This window comes from Ceratina calcarata, unplaced genomic scaffold (assembly GCF_001652005.2).
Source record: "Ceratina calcarata isolate Rehan_Ccalc_2016 unplaced genomic scaffold, ASM165200v1 scaffold179, whole genome shotgun sequence".
Classification (NCBI taxonomy): domain Eukaryota; kingdom Metazoa; phylum Arthropoda; class Insecta; order Hymenoptera; family Apidae; genus Ceratina; species Ceratina calcarata.
Genome location: NW_017139321.1, coordinates 78,257 through 105,942, shown reverse-complemented (window position 1 = coordinate 105,942; position 27,686 = coordinate 78,257). Strand labels below are relative to the sequence as shown.

General features: G+C 39.8%; 1 protein-coding gene across 3 annotated transcripts in view; it reads right to left on the bottom strand.

The window, feature by feature from the left end:
* Positions 1–27,686, bottom strand: part of timeout (circadian regulator timeout) — a 141,752-nt gene that overhangs the window by 72,427 nt on the left and 41,639 nt on the right. The gene's annotated exons all lie outside the window — the stretch shown is intronic.

Sequence of the window (27,686 nt, the reverse complement as noted above, 5' to 3'; positions counted from 1 at the left end):
TTTTTTTTTCTTGATTATTATTAGCAATGTTCTTCCGACGTCTGATTTCTTTTTAAAAAATGCGTTTCTAAAGTGCATAAACTTTTGGGATTGACTGTATAGCCAATACATCCTTAAATAATAACTGTATAAAAATGATGGTAAACCAAATAAAGAATCGTAATATACGTTGAATATATCATTCTCTTTTGTGACCTATTTATTATTGAACTGTAAAATTTCATTTTGACCTCCCTAATATACCGATAAACTGAACGCGTGAAACGCGGGGAGTCGAAAAACGGAGCCGATAAAATTATTCGCGATCGAACGCACGCATCGCATCAGTTAGTCGGTCCGTTTTCGAAACGGGGCGCGCGACGCCGAACGTAATTTTTTCCACGGTCGATTTCATCCCGAAATTGATCGTACGTATTCGCGACAAATTGCGCGTAGCGTCTAACGTCGATAGATACCTGCCGGTAACAACCTTTTTGAAACTCCACCAATTTTACGGTGTATGACAACCGTTTTCTCCCGTATAACTTTTATAGGATACCCAGGGCAGTCGGGCGACAGTTTTTCAGTGAAAGTCGTAAAGCTGCGAAGGGTAATGCGTTTTACGGCAGGTACCCCACCAGCAGGCGCGGCACGGTGCGTCTGTTACGCCAACGTATAGCTGAATAATATTTCTGCTTTTTATTTGCGAAACGAATAAACGTCAAGGAATATACGAGTCGGTGCGGCAGCGTTACGACGGCCTGTATCAGATGATATCGCTCCGGGCTACGTTAAATTATTTCTCATCGCAAGATTTATGCTGCCGTCGCGCTCCTGCGGCCGCCGACGCTCGGCGAATGCATCTCCGCTTCCGACTTCTCGCGCGACGCCGACGAAGATTGGGCGAAAGCCGTTCCCCAAGAAATTGCTAAGAAAGAAAAGTCCCGCGTTTCGCACGCCTCGCGCCTCCTGAGCGTGTACCAAGCGAAATGAGCAATCTCTTTGTTGAGCTTTTCCCGACAATCTAATGTGACGATACTATAAAATTATTAAATCTGATCCTCGATTCCGCTCGAGTACATTCTAAAAGAATCATGTGACAGGTAGTATTCCTATCACTGTATTGAATTTTTATAAAATATGAATTTTTATAAGTCTGTTCAATTTAGAGATTCATTTATAAACCAACGCTAATGCACGCAAGCCTTTCAAGAAAACATCGGATTGTCCTTTCACCAAATAGAGCTGAAAATGTTATATCATAAAGGAACATTTTTAAGAGCTCGTATTAAAAGCTGTCGCGATATAAAATTTTACGCGATCTTTGTTTTAGAAATACTATCCCGAGTGTATAATAAGGATTTCGTTGCATGTAGAATTATTAAACTCCGCAGGAATTTTTGCCAAGACTTGAAACTTTAAAACAAGGGAACAAACATTTAATTAAACCACGATGCATAGTTCGAGGGTCTAAAAACGGTGCCTCAAGTTGAACGGCAGCTCAAGGTATTACACGTAATAGTAATCCAGCGGGTTTTTCGAAAGTCATTTTCAATTTCTTATTTCCACTCCAGCTTACATACATAATACGTCTACCCATAGTTTATTCCGTTGAAGCGAACGCGAATGGAACTCCGAATCCACTCAGCTCCCCGACAAAAAATTAGGTAAGTTCACCGAGATAGCTCGACGTAAGAATACCTGAGCACGTTTCGGTAATTCTTAAAAATCCCGAACAAATACCATCTCTGAAAGGAGAATGCTGCTACGTCCGGGTGGCCGAGAGAAAGGGAGAAAGCAGTTTTGCAAGAAAAGAGCACGAGCTTTTCACTTAAAAAGTTTCTCTTAAGCAGGGTCTGAGGACGGGGACGAGCGAGCGGAAGAGGCCGTCAGAATTAGATTTTACACGAGACACCGCTTTTCTGCCGAAGCAGGAGGCTTTCTCCCTCCCAGGCTGTAGAAACATCGTCGTCAAAGCCGAGCGTGGAGGTGTTTTAAGCTGGATTCGGACCTACAAATAGATGGCCCGTGCATGGGGACGCATACGTGTCAATCAACGGACACTAGCGAATGCAAATACCGATACTCAGCAAATGCACGTATGTGAGACACAAATCAATGCGAGTATCCGTGAATTAGAGGTGGATCCTCTCTATATCGCATTTCTGATGGATCAACGTGCACCAATGCACCAAGAAGGATTTCAATTGAATTGAATTAAAATGTGAGTTAAATAGGGTACCAAATATATATGTATAGTTACATTTCTATGTACAATTGTAAGCAGAGAAATACGAAAGACGACTCTTACAGTATAACAAATATTGGCTTCATTTATGCATGAAAAGTGATAGCATAGACTCAGTGGCAATACTATTAACAAGTATTCATTAAAATATAGTTCATTCAAACGTGAAATCAGCTGAAAAGGACAATTCAAAGTGGCTTGCTCTATATAGGAATACATGTGTGAGAATATGAAGGCCGATGATACGGCCACTGATAAATACATACAACCATGAATGGCGCGCACACGTCGGGATAGGAGGAATATACAGGCAAATATAAGCGTGTGCGTTATGAGTTTTCCAGACAAACAGAAACGCATTCATAGAAAAATACGGATGAACCAATACACCGTAAGAAAAGCTGTAGATATGAGAAAATGCAACGCAAAAGAAGCTTTGCGGAATACGTATGCACGGTTCGGGGATGACGATATGAAAAGAAGACTGACCTATGTACACAGTATATTCTTTGTGTTAAAATTATTCACAAAGAACAAAGAATACAGCAATATTCGATTTTATACGTTTCAGTTTATATTCGATTTAACGTTAATTAGCATTTTTATATGTATTACATAGGTAATTGGGAATTTACCATAATTGTTTAAAATAAAACTTTAGATGTCTACTAGCTGTCACAACATCAAACGGAATTAATTAGGATTTTATTAGTACTTCTCTTCTGAAATGTCTGAGACGATATAAACTTTTATATCGGAATACTTGTTACCTGGTCTACTGTGGAAGACTATACAGTATACAGTAACGAACTTCGTGCGAATATATGCATAAACGGCGAAATATACTGCACGTATCGCAGACGCGGCGGTATAGGTTCGTAGTAAATATACATGGGAATCATGCGGCTAGACTCACATGTATGGGTAAACGAATACACGCGTACGAGATAAACTGGTGGCGAAAACCTCGAGGTAGCTGTTAAGCTGCTGATCTCCTTTTCGCCCGACTAAGTGGATACACCTGCGCGAATGGGCTCGTTTCGGATACGGTGGACCTTTTAAGTTAAGCTCCGGCTACAGCTACTGGATTCATTGTGTCTGAGGAGCGTCGGAGATGAGGCGAAGCGAAACCGAATGGATGTGGGCAAAGAAAGCGTTGTAAAGGATAGCGGAAGGCGCGTTACACGGAAATCTACCATGTCGACAAAAAGCGGGCGCGGCGTTCTTTTCCGTGACCCCGTGATAGTTCAAAGTAAAGGGGAGAAGGGTGGCCTCTGTCAGGAAAAGCTGAAAAATTCACCGGCAAAACACTTTTCCCGGGACTACTATCCAGCTACGAGACCGGAAACGCTGAAACGCTCGAGATATCACTGACGATTATTTCGTTTGGACGTTATCGTTGCCACCGTCCCGGGGCTGCATCTCGCTTAACTTAATTTGCGTTTCTAGAACACCGGACTTTCGGCACATTTATATTCTTCTGCCACGCATGGTCGAACGATCTTTCGGAACGAAAGTTGATGTCTATCACTGAAAAAATGATTTCAACCTACTATTTTTTCTTTTCCCTTTGCTCGTGCGTTCCCTGGCATAAAAAGCGACCCAGTCTCTTTGGACCTTTGATGTCGCGCGATCCTCCCTCTTTCTGGGGATCGTGTTTTATGATAAATCTTGCACAGAGAACGTTAAAATTTCGTGTTTGCGCGGCAACGAAAAGACGGATTTCATGCTTTGATTTAAAGAGAAATAATCATGAATTAAATACAATTGCTACCGTGCAAAGGTAATAGCAGTGTACATTCGGACGTAATTAGTAGAGGAAATTAATTTTATATCAATCAGTTAATTTCAGTTCTTCAGTCTTTCTCACAAGTTTCCGTTAATTATCAATTTAGATAGAACTTTGAAATAGCATGCGCAATTCCATTCGAGTTGATTTAAAAGATACTTTACTTATTCGTGGAAATGATTTATCCAAAATGTTTTCACCTGAAGCTCGGTCTCAAAAAGCTTCCAGGACAACTTCCAAATGAATTTTACGAATTTTCCTGATTAAAGAAACTTTCCCGTCGAGAATTTCATCACGGCTGCATGAGAAGACAAAGACGAAAACTAAGGTCAAGAAGTAAATGAAAATGAAAAAATTAAATTAACCCGCGCAGCAAGAGAAAAACGCTATGTAAATATTACAGTAATATACGAAAGAGGATTCCTTTAAAAATGTAATATCTTCAAAGCATTTGTATATTATAGGAATTCTTTATTCAATACCAATCCAAGAATTCCTAACATACTGCAGGTAACATTTGAAGTGAACTTCAAAATTGGTGAACGAAGTAAAAATATTATCCAATTTCAAATTCACTTTTTCAAACAGTCTATATTTTAAAAAGGATATAAGAATAATTGACGTTGGATACTTGTTGCGTCTATTAGCTTGTCCGAAATAAATCAATAGCGGAAGGAAGAGGAAGCGTCCGTTTGTATTCCAACCGTAGCCGTGGCGGGGCGAGGATAACTCGGGTACAATTGGAAACCGCGGTGACACCATAACCGGACGTGACAAGAAAAAGAAACGTGCGTGATGGGAAGCAAAGCGCATCCTATTTAGCCGCGACCACAGATGTGCGATTTCTGGCAGCGAGGTGTTTCACCATAATGAAATTCCTGGCCCGTTAATTAAAGCGGACCGCAAATCAGTAATGCGATACACCAGAAACGCAGACGCATGGTACTAAAAGCGCGTGGCTGGACATCGACGAGACGGACGATCCACGTTCATTTGTCAACCGGATTTAATTGCAGCCGGGCAAGACCAGGTAGTTTTCGCATGCAGATCGAGCCGACCGCCATCATTGCAATTGCTAGAGCGTGTAGAAATAGCGCGCTGAGGGATTCGAAATAACTCTTACATTAGTATTATTATCTAAAAATTGCACTACCCTAATTACCATGCTGTTTTACTGTTACAAACTTTATTCTCATTCGTTCATCTTTTAATCATTAATAGATGTGTATTTATTATTTCGAATCAAATGTATTTAATTTTAATCTAATTCTAAGCTAGAAGGATTTTATCTGCTATAAAAATGCAAAGGTGCATAACAGACATGGTTGACGAAAAATACAGTTCCGCCGGGAGGTACGCTACGCCATACCGTGCTTCTTCCGCATTCCCAGAACGATTCCGCTGCGCAAACTACGAACAACTCGAAAGGAACGGATGTCCCCGGAATGAAAGATCGAAATTCGTCAGACCCGTACGTGGCTCACATCGGTACGTCGGAAAAGAATAATTTCACCGTTGGCTGGTATGCCAACGGCGTAGGGTGGCTGCCGCTGTCTCGCTAACCAGTAGCCTACCTTCGAGTGTCGACATAGAGTGAAAGCGGATGCAATAAAACTGGTGCTCAAGAATTCCGAAGAGTATTTCTTACTGAGTTTAAACTTAGACGCTTTCCTTAATTAAAAATTTATTTACCTTCCATTTAGAAGTGGAATTATACGTAGACCGACGCTTATAGTAGAAATACTATTGATAATAATGATTTCACTTCAGAATCTTATGATACTGTCATATACGTGATCAGAAATTATTAATAATAAAACGTAAGCCAAGTTCTTTTCGATGACATTTTTATAATTCAACGCCGTGTTCGATGATAACGAACTGCTCGAACAGAAAACGAAGCTGGTTCTCAGGGCGCATGCAGTTCCAGCTTCGCAGCTAGGGCCTTTGTCCCGACATCGGATGCGTGATGGGATGAGCTCGCAAACAGGTGCGAGCAGACAATGCGTACGCCACGCCCGATATCGGCAATACCCGCCGATTCGTTCCTCTTTTTCCTCTTTCGACCTTCGGGCGATGCGACGCGACTAGGATCCTCTCTACGACTATCGCCTGCATCGCTTTCCTATCATCGCCCCTTCTACGGCTTGAATGCGACCGCGCTTTTATCATCGCGTTATACGCAGAGTCGCAGCTACTGCTTCCGCTTTTTCGTTTCTACGGACAATAAGATCCCTAATGAGTCTGCGTCGAGATTTCCATAGATACTCTTCGAATGGAACCATCGCCATAACTACTTTTATTTGTTTTTCAGATATTTTTCCCTCATTAGGATCCCACCAAAGTACAAATTTTCCGATAAAATATGACCAGACTAATTATGATTCAAATTTTCAGTTTCTCAAATGTCTGCAGTTAAACTGCCTGTGTATTTTAAATTGATAAGATAGAAAGTTGCATACTTCTATTTTATTTTATGAGGCACTTTTCGCATTCGAATGTACAATTGTACGAGCACTTTATATTTATTTGCGGTTTCGATACACGTTGATATCGAGGATAAATCTAAGAGCATTATGTATCATAATAGTTCTAATTTTCATGGCGTCTTCTCCTCTTAAGTAATGCACGCGTAACCACTTCTGCAAAATTTACAGTATAACTTTGCCGAGCGTAAATGTACGCTGATTGAGTTAGACCTGATATATTTGCTGAGGGCAACCGGTTTGCTAATCAACTGCATAATGCAGGAACCGGTATCCGGGTAAACTGTTGGGGCTATAACGATCATCCGAAATTGTTATTATCGTTTGCGCGGTAACGGGAATGGGATCTCCCGCAATTTCAAACCGATCCGACACGTTCACCGCGGCACCGATGAACGACATATTTCGACGCCAACGAGTTACCGATGCGATGCCCCGTGCGCTCTGAATTATTCCAACGATTTCCTAGCGGCTCTCTATTGTCTCAGAACTTTCGGAGCAACCAGTGAATAGTTGAACGAACGGTTCCCGGTTCAGGGAAAACCCGAGAATTTATTTAGATCGTCTTCATGAATTTCTACGCGGTTCCCGACCTAATGCATTCGTCAGTAATTTACTCGGTTACCGGTGAAAAATTTATTTCCTCCCCCAATCAAATATTTAAAATGGCAAGTCACCGATTAATCAATTCGAATCAAGATTCAACGAATGCTAACCTCTACCAAGATTAAATTACAAGAGGGAAAGTCATTACGTGATTCTTATAAAATTAAAAATGAAAATTGCTATTAAACGTTCAGTTGGCTGCGTCTGTTTAAACGAGAGTAACGCGAGTTCGAACACGGCTGCTTTCGACGCGGGGGAAAACGGCAAAAGCCGAGACATTCTGACACGTTGCTATCTATTAACGTCACGTTCCGGCTGCCGGTTCTCCGCTCACGTAAAGCCGAGAGAGCCTCGGGCCCTGCAGCCACCTGCACACAATATCTATCAATACGATCCTTTTTTCAGCGAGCATCTCCGCGGACAATAAAGCGTTTAATGAACTGGCGACGGTGATCGCGTCGCGAGAGGACGCCGACAAGAACGGCTTTCCATTGTGCCGCACACCGGCACGAGCACAAGCGCAACCGTCCTCTGTCCCCGAGTACATCAATTGAACTGGTATGAATGCATAGGATATTGCACCTTCGGGTGACTCTCGCTACTATATCTTCATTCCACGGATCACCGGCATATCGTTCTTATGGAATCGCGTATATCCATACATACACAGGTATACGCGAGTACACTGGCCTGTTGTCGCGGCCGATGTCATCTGATTTTCAATGGAAATGATGTTCACCCGGGTTTACACGCCACTTCAACAGAGCCGGATATATTCGCGATCGATTTTCACGTCGAAATTCGCCGGAGTTCGTCAGGGAAAATAAAATTGAATGATAACCAAGGTATTGTTTTTAACCTGTTAACTCGAGCTTTTTTCTCTCCTCTCTTTATTCGGATGGTCCCAAACATCGTTTGGCCGAGTATTATTAAATGATAAATCACTATTTAATTTGTTTTCATTTCATGCAAAATGCGAATATGTTTTAGTAATCTAGAGTTTTTCAAAATCGTAACTACGTTTCGACGTTGAGATTAAATTCAATCATACAATTTTCATTCATTGCTTTTACATAAAAATTGAATATTCCACAATGAAATAATTTAATAAATAGGAATTATAATATTTTTAACAGGCAAATCTTTTAATTACCGATAAATTCATCAGAATTTAATGAGAACGTAAATACAAGACAATCGTTCGCGAGAGGAATAAAGGATAATAACAGGTCACGAGCTCGTTGATCGAGCGTGTAGCGAAAATGCAGTGTTAATGAGTAACGATTCTTCGCCCAGGCTGAGAACAGAATCGAAAACAAGCGGAACGTCTCGCGCCAAGTTTCCTTCACAATACACCGTCAACTAGTCCGATGAATCACGGCTGCAGTTGTCGATGCAAAACAAGAGGAGAACCAGGGCAGAGGAGAAATAAAAGAAAACAATACAGACGTATAATGCCATCGCTGCATTAAAGCGTGATTATTGGCCGAGTCGCGTCGTAGTTGTCATTGCCGTCGGTTCATAATTCCCCGTTTGTTATTGGAAATAACGGTAAAAACGATGGCGGGAATATTACATAAAAGTACGATCCATTAAGTCTATTTCAGGAAAAGGAATTGGATTCGCGGTCGCAAAGGGAGTTTTCCCCTTGGAACCCGAGGTCGTAGATCGTACAGCAGTGCCTCCCCCAAGGGTATAAATTAAATTTTACAAAGAAGGCCAAAAACCAATCCTTCCCGTCGAAATGGAAACTCGATAGCAGTAAAAACAAAGGAGGGTGGTTTCCTGCACCGGGCATTAAGGTTTAACAGACACCCGCGTAAGTCAGACCCCTGGCAAAAACGCGCGATTGTCTGGCTGAATGGAGTACAATTCTAAATGCGATCTCCTATTGACGAATCTATCCTCCTTACATTTATTATACAAAAAAATGAGGTCCATAATCAGTTGATCAAATTGTATCTAATTATATGAAAATGTTGAACAGAAATAACAAGTGACGAATCCATGGAATACTCTGTTAATAATGTTTATCAAATGATCGCGGCGTGCATGCGTCGACGACGATGGCTACCTACGTGAGAACGTTTTAAGTGGGCCAATATGCCCGAGCTAAGGATGTAGTGTAGGTGGCGAGCGACGATAGCAGAAGAGAGAATGAATATGGATGACGGGGCCCGCAAATGAGTGCCCGTTATTCGTGTACGATGGCGCACAACTAGGGCGCAAAATGAATTAATTTCAACTTTGCCGGTGGTCCTAAAGACCGAGTCGCAGTCGCGGCAAGTCGGCGAAAGTTATGCGTTTGGACGGGCCACCGTTATTCATGTGCATGTACAACGCTGCGCTAAAGTACCGAATGTTTCTTAGGGCCATTTGCGCGAACGGTCTCGAGCTGCCACGGACTTCAGATTGCAGCTTGCAAGCTTCGGACAGGCTCGTTTGATCCGTACCGCTATACAGATTTCATGATTGCGACTTGAAACTTGTGTCGCGTCGAATGTTTACTTGGATTGCTTCTATTATGAAGTGCTGTTAGAAACACTGGGACAGAGCGAGTAATAATGGATTTGGTACAATGAATTTCATCCTTGCTTTGAACTCGATGTCTAATTGATATGATAATTCAAAATTCAGTTAAGAATATAAAAAATTATTCACGACGGATCAGTGAATACTTTAATATCAAATAAATGAAAGAGGAATATATATTATTCCGTTTACTATAATGAATCATGGAAATTGGATCGCTTTAAAAACAAATTGTTGAAAGAGTAATCATCACTTTGGTCGTTATGCATTTCTAGATTTTAAACAAATACGAAAGTGGTAGAACCTGGAGAGATCAGATCAGTGGTTCATAAATTCTATAGTTTTGCCTGTTCCACTGGCCGTAAGTTTATTCTCCGACAACTATCTGAATCTACAATTTTCAGGCTGCCTTAAGAAAATAGAAGATGTGAAACGGAGTGGAAGATACGCGTATTTCCACTATGAAAAACACGTTTTACATGCAACGTTACGAACCTCTCTCGAGCTGATTATTCATATTACAAATATTAGGGATTTTTATTATTCTTTAATAATTACTAGAAATTTATTCTTGTGAAAGAAAAGTGAGAGAAAACGATGAAATAAACGGAACGTTCCGTGAATTAATACTACGCGTCTAGAATGTACATACAGAGATGAAGCTTACATTTAAGTTCACATGTAAACCAAGCCGAGATTTGCATAAGGACGATTGCGCTAAGCAGGAATGTTCGTTTGATCCCTGGTGTTTGTGAATTCTATGGCATCTTCAAAGAACCCCCGTTCGTTTTAGGAAGCAACTACGTCGTCTCTGAGATTATCCGTCGCGTATCCGAATCCACGAAACGTGCTCAGTGTACCAAATGGATAAAAATTAACGCTTCGCTCCACATACCATGGAGATATCGTTAAAACAGAAATTGAAAAGAGCACGTAGATACTATTCAGCAAAAGAACATTTTGTGAAATGACTTATTTCGAGAGTGAACAAAAATGTTACCTCTAAATGGCTCCATGGAAGAGATAAAAGGAAAGAATTCTTATTTTCGCAATTAACAAATTAGTGCTGACCAGATTTAATCAGTCGATTGACCGACTCATTATTTTTATTTTATCTAAACTTTTCTAAGAAGGCAGACTTATGTCAGGGGATTGCGGTAATAATTTAAGACTTTAAACTTCTGTAAGACTGGGGAAATACAGAAATAAAAATTACAGGAAATAGGTATCGATTACTGCATTTCATCTTGAAATCCGGCTTCCGGTGATCTGATAAAACTTTACTCTCATATCCGTTCGGTTCACGTAAGATAAACTTATAAACATCAGGCTCAGTCGATGGCCTTGCCTTAGATGCATTTCACCTATTGACAAGTCTACCCAATTCCATTAGAGACAGCGATTTCCAATATTTTCACGGCCCGAATGCATACGTTGATCGACTAACTTTGTACATATTTACCGAATATGGTTCGAAACTAGGTTGGCAGGGGCCTAGGTAATAAATGGGCCTCTACCTCTGTAAACTGTCCAAGTACCTAACCGTGTGAAATTGTTATTATCGTCTAGGGACAATCCTATAAATTCATGCGACGCGATGGCCATGACTTGAAGACAACGGCGGGCACTGTGCCGCATTGGGGAATGAAATTCAATCCAAATTCGAAATCTCGATTTCACATAAGATACTATAGTTTATAAAATTATATAATGATTTTCTAAACAAATCACAGCAGTTATATACAGGCAATAAAATATTTTACAGTAATTATGAGAACATAACAATTCACGGTGTTGTTTGATTTTACATTTGCCACAGAACGTCAATAATTACTAAATAAAATTGTTCATTGCAAAAAATTTTTCTTCGCCGAAGAAACAAATGTTCCAAACGAAAATGGTATATTTTTATATTATTGAGACTTCTTGTAAGGACAAAAAATCGATGAACTTAAAACTTGCAGGAAATTCTTAGTACAGTATATAAAGGAATGTATCAGCGTTGGGTACGCAAACATCGCATAACCATCCATCTTCCTGATACACTTGTATCCATTCATAGGTTCTCGTGCTTTCTTACCTGTTATTTTTTATCCACATTTACAGATTATGAATACATCATTAAAATTCAAATGAAATATTCCTGAGAAAAGTGCATGTAGCTTAAGAAATAATATAGTTATTAAAGAGTTAATTAAAAGGAAAATGAAATAATTCACGTAACGATTACACGGTTTTAATAAGATTGTAAAGTTAAACGAGGAGAAACTTCATTCATAAGAAGATTCAGTACATTCGTAATGAGATAATAAAAATTGCAGTACCGAGAAGGATAATCAGATACATCTGGAAACAAACCATCGCGAAAGAAAATGAATGCAGGAAGCTTCGCATTTGCAGATGGAAAACATGTTGCCATTTCCATGCAATGTGCGCACATTGAAATTTTTTAATTGAAAGCCGGACTCATATACAGATGAGAGTTCCGTGAGTGGACGAAGTACCCAGTATCAATTAATTACCGGTACAACCGAGGGAAAAAAGGAACCATATGCACTGGACGTTAGCGTGTTAGACAGTTAAAAAAAAAATTGTAATATATCGCCAACGATGGCTCAAAACTGACAGGAAAGGGCAAAACGGAGTACGCGGAAATTAATGGTTGTCAGAACTTCATGCTGGTGCACCAGCGTGCAGGAAAGTGTGCACAACGAAACTGTAAGCCGAGGAACGAGCTGCACATTTCCTTCGGCGCCATCTTCCTATTAATATTCTGTTTGTACTACGAATTTAGAGTCGCCCTAGAGTAGCATACGATCATGTTACTCCCATTCACAATCATATGTATCACTGCTACTAACAAGCCATTCCACTATTTTCATACTATCAATTCATTTAATGCTTCTGTGTTATCTAATAATGAATAAGATAGGTTGCACATACATTACAAACTTCTTATACAGAAATTTGAAACAAATTTGACCTGGACGATGGAGATGTTTCTTTAAAAGAAGCTAATAAGAACGGAATCACACAAATTCTCATTTTCGTGTAATTAAGGTAGAGAAAAGCGAGACACTCATTCAAATTCAGCGTATCTTGGATCGCTGAACAATGCACAGGACGCAACCGAGCTGGCTCTAGGATTACAATTACGAGTGAACCGTGTATTAGAGGAGGGTAGGTTACAGCATTCCGGACGTGAGCCGAGTTCCCTATCTCCGCGTTTCCGGCAAGCCACCGATAGCGCCTTCCTCCCAATGCTATTCGTCGTAATCTGCTATTCGACCGTGCGGCGAACGTTACGTTTATGTTATAATTCCACGAGTCTTCCCGTAGCACGGATCTACCCGCAACAAACGTAACGGTTAGCCCGATTCCCCGCGATGCGATGCTATCGTCGGTACGCCCTTTAATAGCAAACATGCGGTTTAAACCGGCGAAATCACTTTCGGTTGTGTTCAACATTTTGTTTCAGTCAACTTCCCTTCTACTCCTGTTTAATTCGGAGTAACCTAACGATACGAGCGAATTTTTCAATCGAGAATACATAGACAGTAATAGTAACAGATTTAATGCGTAACAGGATTTTAACACATGATAATAAATAACATTTTATAATATAGAATAAAATAATAAAAATTGAGTGTATCTCTGTTTTAAAATTCTGTATTTTACTGTTCTACCCATTTTCAATTTCAATTTGAAAACTTTAATGTTGCGATGATTACGCATTACGTAATGAAAGGATGCCATTTGACTAGGAGTTGATTGTCAAGTTTCCATATGACCGCAGAGAGCGCAGCGCTTTGGCAAGGCATACCAAACGTGCACGCGGTTTAACTAATAAATGTTTGCGCCCCGCTAAACATCCTGTTTATGTTGTAATTTCCTTTGTGTCTCTTTTCACTCTGTCCCTCTCTCGCTCGGACGGGCGTGCGTGCGCGTGTTCCCTCCATGTATGCTGAATTCCAATTTACGAAAGCGATTCAACCGTGACACGCCGCGAAATAAAGTTCACCGAATCCGATAGAAAAATGATTTGCGAGGGGACACGCGTCCATACGCGCGCGGCTTATAAAATTATTCGTTGGTTAAATACTAGAATTCACCCGGAACCGTCTGTACAAACGTGACGTCGGTTTTTCTGATTATTTTTCATTTTAATCTAAACGATTTTTCATTCGCTTGATAAAATTCACTTCGTACCTCACCGAACAGAAGTGTATTCCGTTTCATTTTCAAGTCCGCTGGTGCGACTCGTGAGGCTCGACTTTAAATAACGTGTGACGGCTGGGGCGTAAAATATTAATTATATACTAGCGAAATTGCCGACCAATTATTTGTACGTTTAATTATCAACAGACCGGAACGCCGCTAACCGATAGATAGGCGGCAGGTGTACAAACATTTGGAAAATGACGAATTTTAGATATGCGGTGACGCTCGCCGCACTTCTGTATTATTCACTTGACAACAGACGGTCGTGCGTTACGTTAAAACAACACGTTACCGCGTTAATGCATTGATTTGCGTAATGAGCACGCTTCATTAAATGTCTGTGCATTAATTATTCCGAGTACACGCGACATCGTGCCCATAAGATGAAACACGTGTTAACTCTTTCATTCACAAACTATATAGAAGTTTACTTACAACTTGACCGAATTTCAGATTTAACAGGATCGCAGATTTGTTCGAAACTACAACCTTAATCGTTTCGATTTATTAAAACAATGAAAAATCGGCGTTGACGTAACATTTTACAACACGCGAGGGAACGTATTTGTATGGGTGGAAAAACGACAAATGGCTGTCAAAAGTAGGATGAAAGACCAAAGCACACACAGGTTAGGGAGGGAAAAGTTGGAAACGTCACGGATAAAAAATGTGTGCTTGCACGCGGAGCGGGAATGATTAATCGGTGACAGAGGATAAGATTCAAGCAAACTTTCGCCATCTGCTGAAATGATTCCGATGAATTTCCTCTGAATAAACCGAGGCACAATCGGGAAAAAAGGAAGAACAAGATTGTTTCGGAGCATTCGTACGTCCGCGTAATTATCTGCTTTTATGAGGGAAAATGGGTTTCAATACAACTTTTCAAAAATTCTGCTGAATGATAACAACCACCGTGATTTACATCGTCTCTTGTACAGAGAAAACTTTGTATTAAAATATATTATAAATTTCATATCTACCATTAATTGTGAGACTTAATTTTCCCGGAAATGAAACAAGTTATTTCTGCGCTTTGCCATTTCATTTGTTCTCCCGTTATTTTACATTGTTTTAAATATCAGTATCTCTTTGTGAAATTAATAAAAGTTTCATCAGATTCGCAGTTCACATATTCAGGAAAATTAATTAAATTAGCTATCCAATATAACAGTAATTAAGAATATTCTGACTCATTTGTATGTAAAATTATCTACATCCTAACAATATCGCTGTTCATCTTCAGTACCCAACATTTATCTACGCATAAAAACGTACAAGAATAGTTTCGTCTATCTAAAATGCGTACGGGCCGGATTAGAAGCGTTTAGGAGAACACAGTGACATTGATCTGTTTAAAATTCGCAACGAATAAAAACTTTATGGGGACATAACAGTTTGGGAGTCGCGAGGCGAAACCGTTGACTCGTGGAAAAAGGAAACAGCACGCGAGTTGGAATTACAACGTTGCTTCGTTTCCGTTGTATCGTGAAAACGTAATCGGGAAACGGGGGACGGCTCGCGCATCGAGATCGCCGTAAACGCGCCCAGAAAGATCCATCAAGTATCCAACGACCGCGAAATGGCTCTCGACCAATCTACCCCGCTAAAGTCGGGAAACCGTGCAAGAGCAATAAAGAGGCAACACCTATCTCCGGTTCAGCTTTCTGACGCTCCGTTCGATGAAGCACTATACTGTACGTTATAAAACACACCCGTCGCGTGCGATGAGATTGAACTTAATGCTTGAAAGATGAAATTGCGCCGATACACGCGGCAGGGACAAGACGACGAAAGATTAAACGTAATATAATGAATGCGGAGCTCGATTTCGATTACAATTACTGTTTCATAATGGGACTGACAACTAGGTAGCAGTAATGAGAAATATTAATCCATTTGCTTGAAAACAAATTCAAAGTAAATGAGGAATTCTGTCACTGAAACGCGGTGGTAAGATATTGAACAGTGATTTTCGCGAGATTGTATCCCGTGTTTAAAGGGAACGGACGGGATAAAACATATCTCCCACCGATAGCGAACGCATGTTACGTTCCAACGAGAAAATAGATTCGCGGCGTATTTGGAACGGAACGGAAATCGGAGGCGAATATTCCAATACGTAAGTATCCTTACTCGTTACGATTTTCTATCCCGTAAAGAGAACGAAAAAAGTATCCGGGCCCCGGCTGGAAATATGCATATACCGTTGGCACGAGGAAATAATGCCGTGCCCCTGGGAATTCGATACCGAGGCGCACGGCCACATTCAATAGCGCGATTCACCCGACTCGCGCCGCTCTCAATTCTGCGGATTCCTCCGCCGCGTTGTGCCGGTTGGTTTGCGTCAGGATGCAAAACTGCAAAATACCGGAAGCCATAGTATCCGCGGAAACCCGAGAAAGAGGAAAATCGCGGGGCTGAGGGCCAAGAAAAAAGCCAAGTCGAGACATCCTATCGAAAATGCTTATATCCGGTATATCGTACACGTGAAATCGCGAACTTTTTAAATTCCATATCACGGAGTTACCAAAGAGCTGGTCATTTTAGCGGAAACGTTTTTACGTAGAAACGCAATAAGTTCCTGTCGTGTATCAACAATTTACGCATTTCTGTAATTTGATTTTTAAATTATATTTTAGATAGTACAGATTAGATGAAGTATCGGAATAATTATCAGAACATTTGTAAATGTTCAATTGCTTATGGCATTTGTAATGGTAGAGTATACAGAATGGCAAACTGCCTTCAAACTATTCAAACATTCACTTTACCAAATGTTCATGTATGCCTCTAATGTGGACGAATGAAGAAACCTTTGCAATAGAACTAGAATAGCAATAGAATAATCATAAGTTCAAATGCAACAAGGCGAACTAAATTTACGTAACAACCGCGCAAACACTGCCAAATAGAAAGCAACGCATCCACCCTTTGTAAAGTTGCCCTCCTACTGCTTCCGTCCCTACTTTAGATTCATTTCAAGTCTCAGCGACACTATTATATGTATGTATAGGAATGTCAAATAACCTTGTAAGTGGTATTTTTACTCGTCTGCACTTTGGTCGCTGTGTATCATCCTTTGTTCCTCGCTCGTTTAAAATGAAAAGCCTTGCGGGCTACCACCGCACAGTGGCTAATATCCATCAGAAATGCTATCATTATATAATAAATAAATTAACGGCCCATTTATTAGAATCATTCATGATTAGATTAGAATGATCAATATTATATAATATAATATTGTAAAACACAGTAAATTAGTATCCAACAATTATCTGCGATCTTTCATTGATTTGTTTATTTATTCCTGCTCAATCGTACCACAATCAATTATAATTGGAGCTCGTTTTCGTTAATTACTCTGTTCGTAGTTAATAATATTAATCAGGTCGCCTTTATCCTGTGTGTACGGTACTCGTTCCTAAAGTCAGTCATCCTCGTTACGGATTGTATTTGTCGAAACTACCATGACTATAGAAGCTTCCACGTTCTAAAATTCACAGAATTCACGTGTACTGCATCGAGTTGGCTTATAATCAGGTGGCGCAAGCCGCATCTGCGATCCTTTGAGCATCGAATTCACAAGGATCATTATAAACCGAGGACCTTGTCTTTCCAGAGGATGCGCATCAGAGTTCTCTATTCGTATCGTTGCAACGCATTACAGAACCTGGAAAAGGATCCCAATCTTGAGAAGATATTGAAATTTATATCCCCTTTTTATTGCGGAGAATTGATGCGTTTCATTATTACACCGATAGGCAAGGAAGCCGGCGCATAAAAATTCACTGCCCCCTTTATCTTTTATGTCGCCTCGATGGCACTCAATGGCGAATATTATTCGACTCCCACTACTGCTTCAAAGGAATCGAGAATAATGTACCAACGATTCCTTTGTCTCCTTGTTTCTAATTATATGGTCGACCCGTTTCGACAGAAACGTAATCCGACTAATTTGCAAATCGGAAAAACTTTTTAAATTAAAAGTAACTTTCGTGTCTTGGATATTGCCATATTTTTATTTGACTTTGTAAGGGAGATTTTTAAGTCTCATCATCTTGGTTTCGTGCGAAAGGATGCCATAAAATATTTTCTTTATTGCATAAACGAACTTCTATTGAAATCAATTGTAACAAAATGAATAATTTTGATTAATAAATTAATAGAAACGAATTTCAAAGTTTTTATTTCGCGATCCTTGACTAAATATGATCTGAAGCTGCGATCACGCATTACTTTATTCGGTAAAACTATCGAACCGAAAACCGAAAACATAACATTAGTATTTCTGGTGGAAGTAGGTTGACGATAAGGACTTGTATTACCATGAGAAATACGTACAATCTTCTCATATTTCTTTATACCGCTGAAAAAGGATTTCCAGCTTTTGATGTGCCTTCTGTTTAATAAAAATTTCCATTATAATTTCATAAAGTCAATTTCAGTGTCTAGCAGAGAGGCAGCGCGTCGACGAAAACAAGGGAAGCGTTTTATTTGTAACCTACGGTACAGTCAACAATCTGAAATTTAAAGCAAGGCAAGGAAAAGTGCCATCTCTTTATTGCCGCCGCGACCTAGATTCTTCAGATCTTTGTCACGTCGTGCAATCCCTAACCAACAATCTCTTGAAACTGTTTCCCGTGTATAAGACGCCCGGGGTAAAACACAGAAAATGCAAATGATACCTGCGCGCTAACGATCCCCTAAGTCTCCTTTAAGTTTGCGCCCTGCATACTCTCATACGAATTTGCATTTCTTAAAAGCAAAATAAAAATTTATCTAGACTCCGGATTTCCCCCATTTGCCGAATAATCAGCTTCTCTGATTAATTGTAGCAATGATAACTGAATCTTCCGACAATGGAACACGTACAATCAATAACTTCCGCCATTACTCTTCCAACTCACAAATCATACGCCCTTTATTCGATAAAGTTTCTACCTCATTATCTCGTGATCATTCTTTCTCTCCTCGAACGAGATATAATTTGGCACATTAAACTGTTTTATTGGATAATAGTACCAGATTTTAACAACTTTTGCAACCATTAATTCGCAAAAAGATTCAATTTTATAAAATATAGCGCAATTAATTTTTCGTTCAAACACGACGCTTCCTATCGAGTTACATAATTTAATCAACAGAATATAAGCAACTCGATATTCAAGTAGCCATCCCGGGCGTTTAATTTATCACCGCAGAACACGAAAGCAGATTACATGAAAAAAGTTAATTGCATACACATATGTTAACTGAAAGAAAATTAGATCCAACGTTCATCAGAGCTTGACCTACAAACACGACAAATGTTACGGGAACGCTGCACAAATTATTTAGCATACGATTTCGTGCATCGATAGATGAATATAAACTGTCATTTAAATGATGAACGTTTAACCAGAAATAAACGTATACCAACGCGGTGTAAGACATCTGTGTCCACGTACAGCCAGTCTAAAATAAAACGGAGGTCGTTCTAAAGAAGGATACACGCGAAAACGTATCCATTTCCAGCATATGGAAAAGACCTACCCATTCCGGTCCGCCTCAACGCCCTCAACAACGACCGAGTGCCTCGTTTCAGGTTATCAACCGGAAGACGTACAAACGAATATAAATAGGCGACCAGAAATAACGAACACGTCGTACAGTCCACAATTTTAGTATCTAGTATCTACTATCGTTCCACATCTGCCAGCTGATCCATACATGCATTACAATTGAAATCGCAAACTTCACATCTATTTTCAAGATGCAAATTTTTAATCATATATAATAACAATAGGAAATCCTGATGTAAGAATAAAATATTAATCATAGAAACCATACAATACGCTGTATAATGGACCACAATTTTATAAATGGAGAAACGTTTCCCTAATATTAGAATTATAAAAACTATTAGACGAAATGGTATTGGGATGTAAATAACAATTCGCGAAGATGTACTCTTTCATTAATATGAGCGATTATAAGCGTTTGCGTGTTACATAGGTGATAAATTACCTCATGATAATATCCTATCAGCGCTGATCGACGCTCGATTGTTTTGCAAATATTAACGGCTAATCTGATTATCGCCAAAGATCGGCGAAATACAAGCTGACCCATTAATCTTTTCACTGTTACAGATACCTGTAGATGGTTGACAAATTCCCTCATCATGCGCTATTAGCATTTGATCATGTTTGCTTGATTGCCAAATATTAATCGTGTAAGTATTAGCTTAATCACGAAAAATTAGAATGAATTCTTTCCACATTAGATAGACCATAATTAGAAATAGGAAGATGAAAATAAAAATCGCTTTACGACACTTATAATGCAGATACAATGTAATCACATTTTTATCAGCCTTATTTGATAATATGATATCGAAGAGGAATGATAAAAATCTGATATAAAATCGTCACGGTGATAAAAGTTTGATGCGCGTTGTAACACGAAACGCGTCTACTTGTCCTTCTCGACTTACAGTGTAAGTCTTTGGACTTTCGGTGTGGGAACATTATCGTTCAGGATCGCGAGTCTCGGCACTGCTGCTGCACTTCTTCCACCCATCCACGATAGTACTTGACACGAATTTTAAAAAATTGTACTGCGCATCTTACTCCCTTGGCACGTCCTACTTTCTACGGTAAGAAGTCTTACTTCACGGGCGGCGGGGGCCGCATGAATATCAAGGAAGACCCTTAAACATGCCATCGGCGTATATTAGAAGATCTTCGGAGCGAGATTGCCACTTTAATATTCAATTAACGAAATTAGAACGACGCCAGCGTTGCAGCATTTACATGACAAACGAATATAATCGAAAGAAATGTAAACCTAAATTATTTGTAAGTAGTACGAACCTATAAAGAGCGCGAAGTAAATCAGTTATGTTGTAGCAAGTTGTCATAGTTTTACAGGGAATTGTTCAGAATCCCATTAATATTAACTGAGAGGTTCATCGTCGTATATTGTTCAAAAAATAAATGACGTAGCGTTTGCGTGTTACATAGGTGATAAATTACCTCATGATAATATCCTATCAGCGCTGATCGACGCTCGATTGTTTTGCAAATATTAACGGCTAATCTGATTATCGCCAAAGATCGGCGAAATACAAGCTGACCCATTAATCTTTTCACTGTTACAGATACCTGTAGATGGTTGACAAATTCCCTCATCATGCGCTATTAGCATTTGATCATGTTTGCTTGATTGCCAAATATTAATCGTGTAAGTATTAGCTTAATCACGAAAAATTAGAATGAATTCTTTCCACATTAGATAGACCATAATTAGAAATAGGAAGATGAAAATAAAAATCGCTTTACGACACTTATAATGCAGATACAATGTAATCACATTTTTATCAGCCTTATTTGATAATATGATATCGAAGAGGAATGATAAAAATCTGATATAAAATCGTCACGGTGATAAAAGTTTGATGCGCGTTGTAACACGAAACGCGTCTACTTGTCCTTCTCGACTTACAGTGTAAGTCTTTGGACTTTCGGTGTGGGAACATTATCGTTCAGGATCGCGAGTCTCGGCACTGCTGCTGCACTTCTTCCACCCATCCACGATAGTACTTGACACGAATTTTAAAAAATTGTACTGCGCATCTTACTCCCTTGGCACGTCCTACTTTCTACGGTAAGAAGTCTTACTTCACGGGCGGCGGGGGCCGCATGAATATCAAGGAAGACCCTTAAACATGCCATCGGCGTATATTAGAAGATCTTCGGAGCGAGATTGCCACTTTAATATTCAATTAACGAAATTAGAACGACGCCAGCGTTGCAGCATTTACATGACAAACGAATATAATCGAAAGAAATGTAAACCTAAATTATTTGTAAGTAGTACGAACCTATAAAGAGCGCGAAGTAAATCAGTTATGTTGTAGCAAGTTGTCATAGTTTTACAGGGAATTGTTCAGAATCCCATTAATATTAACTGAGAGGTTCATCGTCGTATATTGTTCAAAAAATAAATGACGCAGATAATAAATTAATGACATAATCTTTTTTTTAGAAATTTCTGTACTGGATAGAAAACACTTTCAGGCTTTATACATTAAATTTCTCACTTCAAATGTAAATTCAAGAATTTTTAAAACGAGGTGCATATTTTCCCTGTACGGTGGTTTATGTATGCGAGCCTAAAATATTTATCCTGGCACATTCGAGGCAGTACAAACAGCTGACAGAATTAATCGTGGATTAAGTCTCGGATAAAAAGCAGCCGTAAGCTTCTTTTGCGTTAACTATATACATTATATGTAATAGCGTTTGCACACAAATGTACTGCATGATGCCGCAGCGTACAAGAGAATGTCGCACAATTATTTTCTCGCTAAGTGGCTCGTAGTGCATTCAATAATTAGCTTGTTTGTCAAAGCCTCGTTGAAACAATGTTAGAGAGACGAGAGTAGGGCGAACGAGATTGTTCATATTAAATGAAATAAAAAAAAGAATTGCAAGAGATTAAAATGTATAACAATGGGAGAAAAATGGTGAACGACATAGTTAGTGGCATTTGTGAATTTGACGAAAATGATTATCTTTAGAAAGGATTTTAAAACAGTAAGCGTACTCGAAAAATGATAGGGTTTTAAAAATAATAGTGAGCAGCGAAGGTTTACGTGCCTCTTTGAACGGAAATAAAACCGGAGCTAAACCGGGAAACGTTAAAATAGACTAAAAAATTGTTTCGCAAAAATGCAGCTAAATAGACAACAACGAGAGAGAAAAACTTGGCAAGAGTATAAAATATAGGAAATAAATGATTCATCGGACGAGGAATATCGAACAAAATTGTCCTAAATCCGGCATCGTTTGAATTTTGTCAGCGGATTTCGCCCCCAGTGAAGCATTCTCCTCATTTAAATATTTACCCGACTAGAAGCATCGTTGCGAATGCATCGACCTGTACCTTGATCAGCGATGGCTGGGTACGAAGACTTAGGGTAAGAGAAATAGGTATATATCGGTTGATGCCAACATCTATGGCAGGGCATCGAGGAGAAGAACGATTCGAGAGGCGGAGAGGCCGGTGGTGGCAAGAAGGAAAGACGATGAATCCGCGTAGCCCTCTTACCACGGTGTCTTCTCGAATACCGTTTTCCTCGTCTCTTCAGGTTTCGCTTCGGCATCTCTACTCTCTGGCAAGAAGAGACATTCGGTGCAGACCATTACCCCAGTCCCGGGTGCCATCGGCCATCAGCAGCGCGTTAAAGCCGCTGCAATTACAAACTCCGACAGTCTCATCCCCTTTACTTCCACCACCACCGTTCCTCCCGGTCTCGCTCTCTTTCTCTTCCTCTTTCCTGGCCTCTGTCCACCCACGATCTTTCCTCGCTCCCTTCTTCCTATGTTTCCCAGCTTTCTCCTGTTTCTCCACGGCACGGCACGTTCCCATTCACTCTTTCCCTCGTTTCACCCTTTTCCCAACACCCGACCACTCTCTCTTTCCGTCGTTCCGATTTTCTCCTTTAGTCTTTCCGACGCCGTTCCCATTTACATTCGGCCGGCCGCTATCGTAAAAGTAACTTTGTAACCGGCACGGCCGGTACCCGCAGCCAGGATTCCAACCTCTATTTCGACGAAATTACACGTCGCCCGGCACCGCGCCGCAGCCCCTCCAAAGATTTCCCTTATCAAGCGACACTGCTAGAAATCCGGTTCTCTTTTTCTCTGCGTACGTATATACGTCGCGCCGGGTTCGGGAGTTTCCCAGAACTAAACCCGGCATTCTCTAATTCCTTAGTTTCCGTAAAAGGGCGCAACGAGACCGCGAAACTTCCGGGTTCACCGAAACTAGAATTGTTGATTTCATACACCGTCTCACTCGCTCTGACCGAATTCACCTGCACGCACCAGAGTTAAGTTCGACTGAGGCTCGCGACGTGTCTGATGGGAGAAACGCTGACTCAAGTAGATTGCTGTCAATTTAACGAAAAGTGATAATTTCAACGATTAATAAAAAAGAGAACTGCGTTCGTAAATTCAATTGAATTTATTTCCTTTCAGCTGCTGTATGATTTATATATAACTTTGATATTCAAGTACCTCACGAAATTCATGGGTATGAATAGTTGAAGAGTTGAAAGGATGGCAAACCTAAATATTTTATCAGTACCCGAGTATATTCGAGTAAAATTGTCGCATCAAAAATATCGGCCGTATAACCATTACCAAGGATTAAATCATAGTTCGTAATACCCGCGCCGGGTTAAAAGTGACGTGAATTTCCAGGTCAATTTACAGAACATTTAATCGGACCGGTGTGTTTGAAGTCAGCGTTTGCTCTCGTCATCGAATGGCATGTTTCGAATAGAGCCGATAATGCACGGGATAAATCTTGATTCAGTTATTCTACTTCAATGCCTTGCGTTTTCCCTCATGTTCGACTGCGTGCGCGTAAGCAAAAAGGTGAAGAGCTTTTCAAACACAATGGATACTCTATACATGCAAACTATGGAAACACTGAAATGCCGCTATAAACGTTAAAGTAAAATAATGCATTATACTCGAATTATCTATTAAACATATTATTGAACAATTTTCTATTAAAATGAAATTGCAATTCAAATTAGATGAGTTAATGAGACTGTAGACAAAATGTAATGAACAATTACCTAAATAACGTGGAACAACGACTGATACAATTAATTATTATAAATTTGTATGAAGTTCATTATTCAGAGATATTGGCACATATGTTTAATTCTTATAAAATTAAAATGATTTCAAATTAAAAAAAAAGAAAATAGATTACTCGTAATAAGAAAAATAATTAAACCGACCTTTTCACTTTTAAAAAATTCGTCCATGAAAAAGTTAAAGCTGCAAAGGAGGATAATGTATGTTCCAGTAGAAACTTTCGAGTAAACAAGGTTCTATTGCGCTTGGCACGTTTCCATGCGATAACCGCACTTAATAAGGTACTAATGTATTTTCCCAGCGAATTAACCTCTATAGGAACGTACCGATATATTTTTGGACAAACATTCTCCAATGAGCTATAAAAGCGAAGCATAAAAACTTCAGAATTCATCCTGCTTGTCACCCTTAATCAAACCCCCTGGGATGACCATAAAATAACCCATCAAACTGCTTAACACAACCCAATTAGAGTTGCAAAATCCATGAATCGCGCGAATGCTGAACGTGTCATAAACGACATGACGAAGGACCACGAGATCTGTCGAAGGGCGATAAATCAGTAGACAAAGTTTCATCGCAGAAATATTTCATCGAACGAATGGAACATAAATTGCTAAGGAGCCTTTCACGGCCGAAAGTATCAGAAGCAATAAACGAAAACGGGGTTTAAGCGATTTCAAATCTTCCTTTAATCAACATTATATTTATGGTTGCCCGCATGAGTGAAAAATCTGGTATATGAATCCACTCGAATTAATACGGATAATAAATTTTAATCATGTCATGTTTGCAATAGTGCTAAATGAAATTTAAATTCGTATGATGCTATTTTCTCAATCGATTATTATGGCTATAAGCTAATATGACCATTCACTATAAAATTTATTCAATCATATACATTTTCGTTTTTAGAAACGTATCGGTGCACGAAACCGATATAACAAAGTCTCGTGCCAATGAAATTCTTTTGAGTTACACGAGATCGAGTACTTAACTACGATCGAAAGCTAACTTAGGTCCTGATCGAACAAAAATATCAAGGGAGAGGAAAAGAGAGGACTGGAATCGTTCCAAGATCACGTTCGATCGGGCAGGAAGTTCGGCAAGTAGTACAGTAATTCCCAGGAGATTAGAGACGCGGAGAAACTAATTTATGGTAGTCGAAATTCTGCTTGCAAGCGTATACATGTACACAAGCGTCCGTTATACATATATATATACATATGTACGTGTATATTTATATACATGTACATGGTGTGTATATATGTATACACGTGTGTATAAAGTTCAGAGAAATGTTGTTTAGGAACGTTTCGACCATTCGCTTTGAGTTAAGTCGAAAGAATATGATGCGTCCACTGGGAAAAGCATAAAATTAAAGTAGACGGAATTACTAGTTTAGAACTTATAATCTGTTTAATACTTTCTGCAAATGGGGAATACGAACTCTAAATTGAAAGTCCATATATGTAATTCGATATCTTTTCATACGCTCAATTTCAATCTTGAATTTTTTTTTAGTTTTTTATGTAACATAAATATATTCTTTATTTAAAAATGTGTACTTTATGTTCAAATTTTATTGAAGTATGCAACAACAAAGGGACATAGGTACGCGTGCACTGAAAATGACAGGATTAAACACATGCCGCGAAATGTGAAATTAGTTGACGGTAAATCTCCTTGTCCCTTCACATTCCGAGTGCTCCATTCAATCATTCTCTCTTAAGTAGGATTATACCGGCACAAGCTAAAACAATGGCTTCTTAGGCGGTACGGATCAGACTTAAGTGGTCTGAATTTTGACTACACAAATGGATGCGGAATTCTAGTTGCACGCAACTGCTTTATTCGACGTAAAGCGTGGTTAATTATCCTGTATAACTCGCGATCGGATTTTTGTTCAATTTAGGAAAATGAGTCTGCAATTATATGAATTCACAGATAAAGTTTGTAAGGATATTATTTCATCCATGTTCTGTTTTTTTCCTGTAGATAAATTTATTCGAAATTCCATGAAAAATGTTTTATACAATAATTTTCTTATCTCATCACAGTTTTCGAAAAAGTTTCCTAAAATATAGTCAAATAAAATCGGAAAGATGAAATTGGAACAGGAGATTAATACTGAAATGGAACGAAACGTTAACGTAGGACGTTTAAACATGTAATATCTTTTCTAATGCTCTCCACGTTCGAAATAATCGTATCGAGGGAAATAACTTAACAAGATAGAAAGCGTGGCTGCCGGGAAAGCAGCTGACCTCTCGCCTTATTTCGTGAGAACTGCACCGCAGCTCCTTTGTAATCCCAGCACGCGAATCGAATTGAAGAAAGCCAATGGCCAGCAGTTCGCAAAGCTGCTAGCGAAGTTTTACTCGCGTTAGTTATACGTACGTGTACTAGCCCCATCATTCTTCGACCAACCCGTGACAATACCATCGCGCTCTGTGTGCTAACAATAATTCATGGTCGTTCAAATATTAACACAGCTTGCGTTTTTACGCGAATCGCCATTATTCGGTCAATCGGAAACAAAGCGAATAAGCAATAACTTGGATATCCAACATAAAACAAGCATAAAATAATGAGCTCGAAAAAAAATCGTAGGAACAAGTTTTATCCTTGGTCCAATGGATTTGTTGGATCACTATCGACGAGTCGTCGTCGTTTTCCTCGAAGAATACCAAAGTTAGGAATGCGACGATAATACAGGCCATTGTCCACGACTTCCGCATTTACCTGCTCGATCTACTCGCAAACGGGAGCGGGCATCGGCGCGGCGAGCGGAGACGCGGGCGGGATTCGGGATAGAATCGTTCCGATTCCTCTCACCTTGCTAGAACCGGGGTCCGCGAATCGAGTTTAAGAAAGTGCAGAGAAGCAAGCTAGTCAGTCAAGTTGAAGCAAAGGCAGGCAAGCAGGCAGGCAGGCAGTCAGCCAGGCGTCAACGGCGGTAGTTCGTGAAATCGCAGGATACCGGCTCTACGCGTCAGTACGCTGTCAGAGGACGCAAGCGCGCTCGCGCCCCTTATCGAGTTCGAGAGCAAAAGCGACGGCCGCCGGTGGTAGTAGAGATATATACGTACACGTCTATGGAGTCGTGCATAGGAATGGGTGGGAGGGTGATACAAAGAAAGAAGGAAAGAGAGGACGGCGGCGAA